This window comes from Lepus europaeus, chromosome 1 (genome assembly GCF_033115175.1).
Source record: "Lepus europaeus isolate LE1 chromosome 1, mLepTim1.pri, whole genome shotgun sequence".
Classification (NCBI taxonomy): Eukaryota; Metazoa; Chordata; class Mammalia; order Lagomorpha; family Leporidae; genus Lepus; species Lepus europaeus.
Window position 1 is genome coordinate 32,652,021 of NC_084827.1, and position 8,083 is coordinate 32,660,103.

The following is an 8,083-nucleotide window of genomic DNA, read 5'->3' on the forward strand; positions in this document are numbered from 1 at the left end:
ATATATTTAGTTAGATGGCTTATTTTTAAAATTTGTCGAACCAGGTCACTAGCTCAGAATAGATCTCATTCCAAGACATGACAGATGGATACTGATATTGAAAAGAAAGACTGACATTAGCTAGAAGGTTCTGAGCAGAAGAAAAAGTCATTCATTTAACACTCAATAAAATACTGAGTACCTACTGTGTGCTAAGACAAAATGATAGACATTTGGAATTTATGTTACAATACAAAAAGGAGTTATGTCAAAATCAGTTCCATGCAAGTTTTTGGAAGAAGCCAAACAGCATGGTGGCTCCAAAAGACCTTCAGATAGCAGCCGCCCCAAGGAGCATGAACATGAAGGCAAGAAGAGGAGAAAGGAGTAGACGGCTGCGTCTCTTCAGAGAGAGTGAACTGTTATTCGTAACCCTACTGATGCAAGTCATGTGTGGAAACTTTGTAAATGGTCAGGATGAAACCAAATCGGTGTGCAGACCCCAGGGCTACTTTTTACTACAAGAGAAAGGGGGGATTGAAAATTCTACTTTGAATTAGATTTTTTTAAAGAGTGAGTTCTGTTAGTGTGTCTCCCACCTGTCGGCACTTATAGAACATACTGCCCTACACGCAAAATTAAGGCCACTTCCTTTTGTGTGATGCTAGTAGTTTGGGGTTAATATTTGTATAAGAATGACTGCTAAAGAATAAAGTTACCCCAACCACAGTGAGTTCACATACTGGAACTGTCCTGCCAAATGAATTTTGCCCCTATTGTGTTCATTTTATTTTGGAGTAGGGAAAGTAAGGTCTTGCTTAGAGCAACTATTTGTTTCAAATAAAAACATTTAGACAAAAAAAAAAAAATCAGTTCCATGGCGTTAGGAAGGATTACAAGTGAATACCACTGGTAAACAAGGTCTTTAAATGAACTTATATTTTCCACATTACATCAGGAAATGCGTTATTATGTATTCGAGCATCCATCTCATCACAGTTCCAGGATTTTAGACTAACTGGGATTTCTGAAGATGCTGTTTACTGATCCTTAGCAAAAACCAACATCCTATTTTCCTGGAACAAAATGGGCCTTACATAGTGTCAAAGATTTCTTAGACATCAAAGAACCTAGAGTGACATACAGTTTATGTGTAAGAATCATTGAATCAAAACACATGGATTAAATTTCCCTTAAAAGACTCTTAGGTTTAAAATTTAAGAGTGAAAGTGCTGGTTTGATCGTATTCTGTTCCCAAGCATAGCCAAAACTTACTTTAAAGCTGGAGTTGTCTTATGGCCCTGCAATTTGGTTGGGCTTTCCCTTCTCACATGATCAGGCCCCAAAGGAAGAAACCTACCTTTGCTAAACAAATTACTACACCTCTCTCTTTCTCTGACTTGAGAGGATGATGTTATTTCAAAGGTTTCCAGCTTTAAATGTTGTCGCAATGTTGTTAAGAAGGTATTAAAAGTGAGAAGTCTTCCTAAACAGTTGGAGTAATTTCTAATTCTGCAAGTTACTTATTTTTAAAAAATTTTTTAACAAACATCAAAATTGGATCTGAAATTCTAGGTGCTCCCTCAGATTTCCAACAATCAGAATACAAGATCATTTCATAACAGGAAAATGCCACTGATCTGAATATGTACATGGTTTCATATATTACTGTATTTGCATTTAAAATTGTAGGAAGAAATACAGTACACATAATCTTCCTTTTTAACACAATGGCCTTCTGGAAGTTTGCTGGCCTGGGCATTTCACTGAGTTTTTAGGACTAAAGGAAACAAGTTAGTGCACAACCAATGTAAGAGCTTTTATTCCTTTGGAAAAATAGATTGCAACAGCGATCTGGTTTTTTTCTTTTTTTTTCCTTTTTTGACAGGCAGAGTGGACAGTGAGAGAGAGAGAGAGAAAGGTCTTCCTTTACCGTTGGTTCACCCTCCAATGGTTGCTGCGGTTGGCACGCTGTGGCCGGCGCACCGCGCTGATCCGAAGCCAGGAGTCAGGTGCGTCTCCTGGTCTCCCATGTGGGTGCAGGGCCCAAGGACTTGGGCCATCCCCCACTGCACTCCCTGGCCACAGCAGAGAGCTGGACTGGAAGAGGAGCAACCGGGACAGAATCCAGCTCCCTGACCGGGACTAGAACCCAGTGTGCTGGCGCTGCAGGCGGAGGATTAGCCTAGTGAGCCACGGCACTGGCCCTGATTGCTTTTGAAAGGTCCTTGAAACCAATAAGGCAGTGAAACTTTTGGATTTCCACGGTAGGGGAATAAACAGGTGGAGTTCAGGCAGATATGAATTTTAGGCAGATCCAAAAGAAGGGAGAGCCAGAATTCCACAGGGACAGTGTATCCTGAATGACAGAACTTGGAAATGAAATCTATGAGGCATTCAGGTTTTAGAAAATGATTACTTCAGCTTAAGAATAAAATAACTAGATTATCCTTTAGTGTAGAAATATAAATAGCTCTATCCAAAATAGGTGAGTTGATGAGTCTAGAGAAAGAAGAAATGTGCCAAAAGGCAATGAAGAACATGATATCCATTTTCTTTCTTAAATCACTTGCTTTTCCAGAGGGAAATGGAGAATTCTAGAAAATAAAATATTTTGTAGAGGCAGGTGGTCCTGAGGCTCTAGGGCCATTCATGCTGCTAACACAGCCAGGGTGGGAATGCAACTGGGACCACCAGGAGCCAAATTTGGCTCAGAGACTTTCTTTCTCTGTATAGTGTTTTGAAGACATTGAGTCAACCTTTTAAAGTGGATGGATTTCTAGCTTCTCTTGAGACTGAATGACAGCCACCACGTGGGTCCATGCCATGCACTGGATCCTAAGGCAACACTGATGATGCCAGATTCTTCTCTTGGGTCGGGCATTTTCCAAGCAGTTGGTTAAGTCCATACTGAAGTGGTTAGTTTCATTTAAATTACCTATTTGCAAATCTTCCTGTAGGATATTGATAGGACATAAAAGGGAAGGAAGAAAACCCAGTACAGTAGCTTAACAGTGGAGAGAAAAAAGAAAAGAGAAGGAAAGAAAAAAGTGTACAGCAGAGGAAGGCTGCACACCATCAGAGGTCCTCTTCTTTGTAGTCTCTCCACTCTACAGAGGGATCAATGACAAAGGCCAAGCGTATTCCCCTCAGCGAATCAAATGGGGCCAGGTTAACAGTGTGGAAAACAAGAAAAGTTGTACCAATGGAGCAATATCTCTCATAGAGGATGGAGGTGAAGATGGGACCAAACAACGTAGGAAAATACTACAGATCCTTGTCCATGCCCCTTAAAACAAGGGGTGTGGACTACCCTTCTGTGTTTAACTTTGAACTGTAGCTAGCTATGTCAGGAACTTCCCTAAAAACCAGGCAAACTGCACAATTCCAGAAGGAAAACAGAATGACAATGGTAGTCCCAAAGAGTGCTCCTGGGAGCCACACTGCTCATTCCCTCATGTCTTTTAGATCCTAGCGCAACAGTCAACTTTGAAGTGAGACCTTCCTTGACCTCATTACTGATTTTTTCAAACACTTCTCCCTCTCTAGCCAGCCTCTCGTATTCTTAATAGTCCTTACTCACCTTCACAGACTTATTCTTCCTTGCAATTCTTATTATTACCCAATATATGTACAATACATTTTATTTACATATTTCTTTATAGTTTGTCTGCCGCAATAGAACCAAGCCATCATAAAGTCAGAGATATTGGTCTGTTTCACTGTCTACTGCCACGTCAGAGTTGAGATCTATGCCTGGTAGGCATTGAACAAACTATCCTGAATGAATGACTAAATCCTCAATCACATTCTTGGAGTACAGGAATCTGCCTTTCACGAGAACCTGTGATTCTCTAACCAATTTTGCAATTGCTATCCTTTATTGTATTCAGAGACATACATTTTCAATTTCTTTCACTCATTATGTAAATTATTTGGCTCATAGGTCTTACATAACTTCTTAGAGCCCAAAGCTACACAATTTTGTTTATTTGACATATTTTACATACATATATATGTTTCTGGTGTGTAGTATAATGATTTGATACATGTATACAATGTGTTGTGGTTAAATCAGGATAATTATCATTCCATCTCCTCAAACATTTATTATTTTTATGTGATGGGAACCTCTGGATTTTTCTCCAGCTAATCTGAAATATATTATAAATTGCTGCACACTACAGCTACCCTTGTGCTATAGAACACGAGAATGACTTCCTCCCAGTTACATAATTTATAACAGAAATTAAAATCAACAGGAGTAACCTGCATAAGGATACTTGCACAAATTTACACAATCACAGAATGAAGTAACGCATACCTGGGTGTGTGATTACAAAGTCAACTGTTTTTTATTTCACTGTGCTCACACCTCCTGCTACACATGCCACATGTGTGATTTTTCTCTCAATTACGTTTTACAGCTTATAAAAACACTTTCTTCATTTTGTCCCTTGAAAAACAGAGTATTCAGATTTTACTGGATGTTTTTATTGAAACAAAACCCAAGGGGGCTATATTACACTGTTTAACACAGCTGAAGAGATATCTGAGAATGGGCTTTGTGATAGAAGGCCAGATTACAAAATTACTCACAGCTCTTGATCTGATAACAGGAGCAGAATGCCCCACACATATGAATGAAGCCTTTTCTTGGAATGCCTTACTACAAGAAGATAGAGAGAACTGGAGAGAGAAGGTGAGAAAAACGCCTGGGACTAGAAATGTTACATTCATTTTTTATGACTAATTTAAGATCCCTACCTCTCCCTCAGTGGAAAATGCCTCTTTGTAGTCTTTAAGCTTCAGAGATACTGGGGAGAGGTGCATGGTGCTGGAGAGAAAGCTGGAGCCAGGTTCAAGCTCACAGTTTCCCAGTCTGTAACATGGGATGTTAAAGATAGTTCTACCAGCCTTGTCCAGCTTGTAAATCTGTAGTAGCGTCAGAGAGATGACATATACAGAAGCAATCTCAAAATATTAAGGTCTTTAAGTTGCACTCTTTTGATTTAAAATAAAAATTCCATTATTTAATAGCAAAAGGGGAGATTTCTCAAGTTGTCCTTCTTGTGGGATATCCTCTGAATAATTATGAATTTGGTTCCATTTTGTATGTGTGACACTTGTCTGCATATCTAGACTGTAAACTCTTCAAGGATAAAGTTCATTTCTTCTTTTTTAAAGTAAAAGTTTTGTTACTACCTGGCACCCATGATGCTCAATGCTGAAATCTTAGTTATTTTAGGTGAAGCACACATGGGTCAAGCTTGATAAGTTAGGGACCACTGGAAACACAGAATCAAAATAACCCTAAGCTGACACGAGTCAGAGTTCCTACCACTGAGTCCTCACAGGTGACTTGATTTTGCACTGAGCAAAGCCCAGGAAGAAACTCTGCCCTGAGGGCTGTGTGTCAAACACACCTGTTTCAACATACTCCTGCCAGGAAAAGGAGATTGACTTCGTAGCCCAGGAGCTTCTGCATGTATTTTCTCCCCTTGAGGGAGTATGACTGGGAAAGTGGGTATCCCATGAACAAATACAGCTCACCAAGGAAAATCTTAGGGAAGGGAAAAAGAGTACACAGCTCTGGGGAGGTGCAGTGAGCCTCATTCCAATGAAGAAACTAGGAAACTGATTTGGAAAAATGAGGGCACAGAAGGCTTGGAAGCAGCTCTGACCCAGCCAAAGAAGGGCTAAGGAGCAAGGGGCACGGAAGGGAGGATCCGCATGTGTAAGGAACTGTGCCTCTCCAGGAGTAACCTCTAAGCCTGGGTGCAACCACTTAGACAGTGTATGTCCTGAGAAGTGCGTGGCCCTTTTGAGTTACTTTTTTTTTTCTCCCTAGATAGCCACATTTGGAAAAAAGAAAAAAAAAAAAAAACTTATTTGAGGCTACTATATAGGTCTGCAATAAGACTAATACTATTTTGAACTATTCTTTTTAGCAAGCTAAGGGCATTGGTTTTTGAAGTGTATTTCTTAGTCTAGACTTCATTAAAACAAATTTCTAAAAAATTTTCAAGATTAATGTTGGGCACATGTTCACATAGGCCTAAAAGGAATTTATAAATGAGGGGTCTTTCTTCTGTGTAGAAAAGTGTCATTTATCTTATTGTGAAGGTTTAAAAGTAGTGAAAACACCAGTTATGAGCTTTCCTATCGACTGGCTATGGTTAACCTGGCACATTTTCATCAGATAAACCTTATCCACTAACTCTGAGAGCACGTAGAACCCACCCCCACCTCCAAGACGTATCAGGGACAAAGCAATCTTTGAAAAAGCAGTCATTGGCAGAACACCCTCTTTATGCCATAAGTTCCATCATGTTAAAAGCAAAATACATTTAAGTAATGCAGGCTTATGCACTGTTCAGTTTGAAAACTGAACAGAATCTTCTAAACACCAGTATATTTTACAGGCAATCAGACATATTTTCAGTACCACAGAAATTTCTTATGAATGATATAAATTTCACCCGTGTTATTTGGGCAGGTCAAAAAGAATGAACTCTGAATCCAGCACAGACTTGCAATGGTTGGACCAGTACCTTACTTCTGTTCCACTATGGAAGTTAATATGTTCAAAACAAAGCCCAGCTAGAAAGGAAAGCCATATACCTGTAAATAACCCAAACGCCACTTAACACTGCTTACATAAAAGCACCATTTATGTCCCAGCAGCACAGAAAAACATGATGCACCTCATTTTCAGATCATCCTAATGCAGAAAAAATTCATTAGTCAGCTATAATAGTCTAGCTGTAAAGGCAAATAATGTTTTTCTGAATCCATTTGCATGGCAATGTGCATGTGTCTGGCTGATGGAAGTGACAGAAGAAACCTCCACCCAGTGCTACAAAATGTGAACAATCTTAAAATTCAGGAGAGGGTCCAGACGGTCCATACTCTCTCCCCTGTCAGATTTTACAGTCCTCTCACATTCATCGAGCATCTTAACCTGGCAATTAAAGTATCTTGATTATTTTGCCTAAGAGAGCTGACAATATTTCATTCTGCTTGAGGGCTCCTTGGAACATAAAACTGCGATAAGGTAAAATACACTGGGCAGCCACTGGAACCCTCTCCAAGTGCCAAAGTAGCAGATGCCTCTTTTAAAACACAAAAGGTGAGACCGTTCTTGGGAGTAAATTCTGCCCAGGCGATAGTCGGGGAAAGTACTTTCTCCGGTGCTTTGGTGCTTTAATGATTGGGTCAGCACCAGCACTTGCCACACTGTTGACCTCTGGTTAGTTATAATCTATTTCACCTATTAAGACAGATGTCCTCCGCCAGAGCCCCAGCAAAAAAAAAAAAAAAAAAAAAAAAAAAAAAAAAAAAAAAAAAAGACAAGGTACGCCGAAAATGATGGATCACAAGCCCCGTGTCTGTCAGCAATGAGGAATTCAGAAGTCCCACCAACACCTGCCCCGGGGAAGGACCCCCCCCACCCCCACCCCAACAATACAGAGACAAGCAGGCTTGGGAATAAGGAAATGGCTTGGTTCAAGCCTCGCAAGCTGCATCACCCGGGGACACGGTGACCGGCTCCCTTTTGGAAGGGCTGAATCAGACCCCAGCCTTGAAACTTGCAGGGCCCTCCCAGTCCGGCAGCACCCAGTGCCCGGGCGCCCCGTTGCCCCTGAGTCACACAGGTGGCGCTCAACAACAACCCCACCAGACGCCAATGCCCAGTCCGTTCCACCGGCCCGCGGGCCACTCCCTTCAGTTTCTGAAGCCCCGCAACTCTCGCCCACCCCCGTGGTCTTGCCCACCGGAACACCAGTGCTAGGGGAACAAAGAAAGCAGAAGCGCTGGGGCCAAGGGTGGGGTGCAGGTTATAGTTTTACCTTGCGGTGCTCAGGAACCAGCCGAGGAGAAGTCGGCGGCGCGGGGAGCGACCCGCGCGCTCCGCGCCTCCCCTCCTGCCTGCAGCGAGTCAGCTGTCGCCCCGCATCTGGCTCGCGCCCTCCGCCCGGCTCCGCATCTGGTCACAAAGCGCTCCGAGGCGCTGCGGGCGCCGCGGGCCTCCGGGTCACCTGCGGCCGGGCCGAGCCCAGCCCAGCCGAGCGCCCCGCCCGCCCTCCGCCCCTTCCCACCC

At 42.2% G+C, this 8,083-nt stretch overlaps 1 protein-coding gene across 2 annotated transcripts in view; it reads right to left on the reverse strand.

Moving 5' to 3' along the window:
- The window catches only part of MET (MET proto-oncogene, receptor tyrosine kinase), a 124,251-nt gene extending 116,241 nt beyond the window's left edge, over window positions 1–8,010 (reverse strand). For both annotated transcript variants that reach the window (XM_062208292.1, XM_062208224.1), the window contains exon 1: window positions 7,833–8,010. The gene's annotated coding sequence lies outside the window, so the exon portion shown is untranslated. The remainder of the gene's footprint in view (window positions 1–7,832) is intronic.
- Window positions 8,011–8,083: the final 73 nt, after the last annotated feature.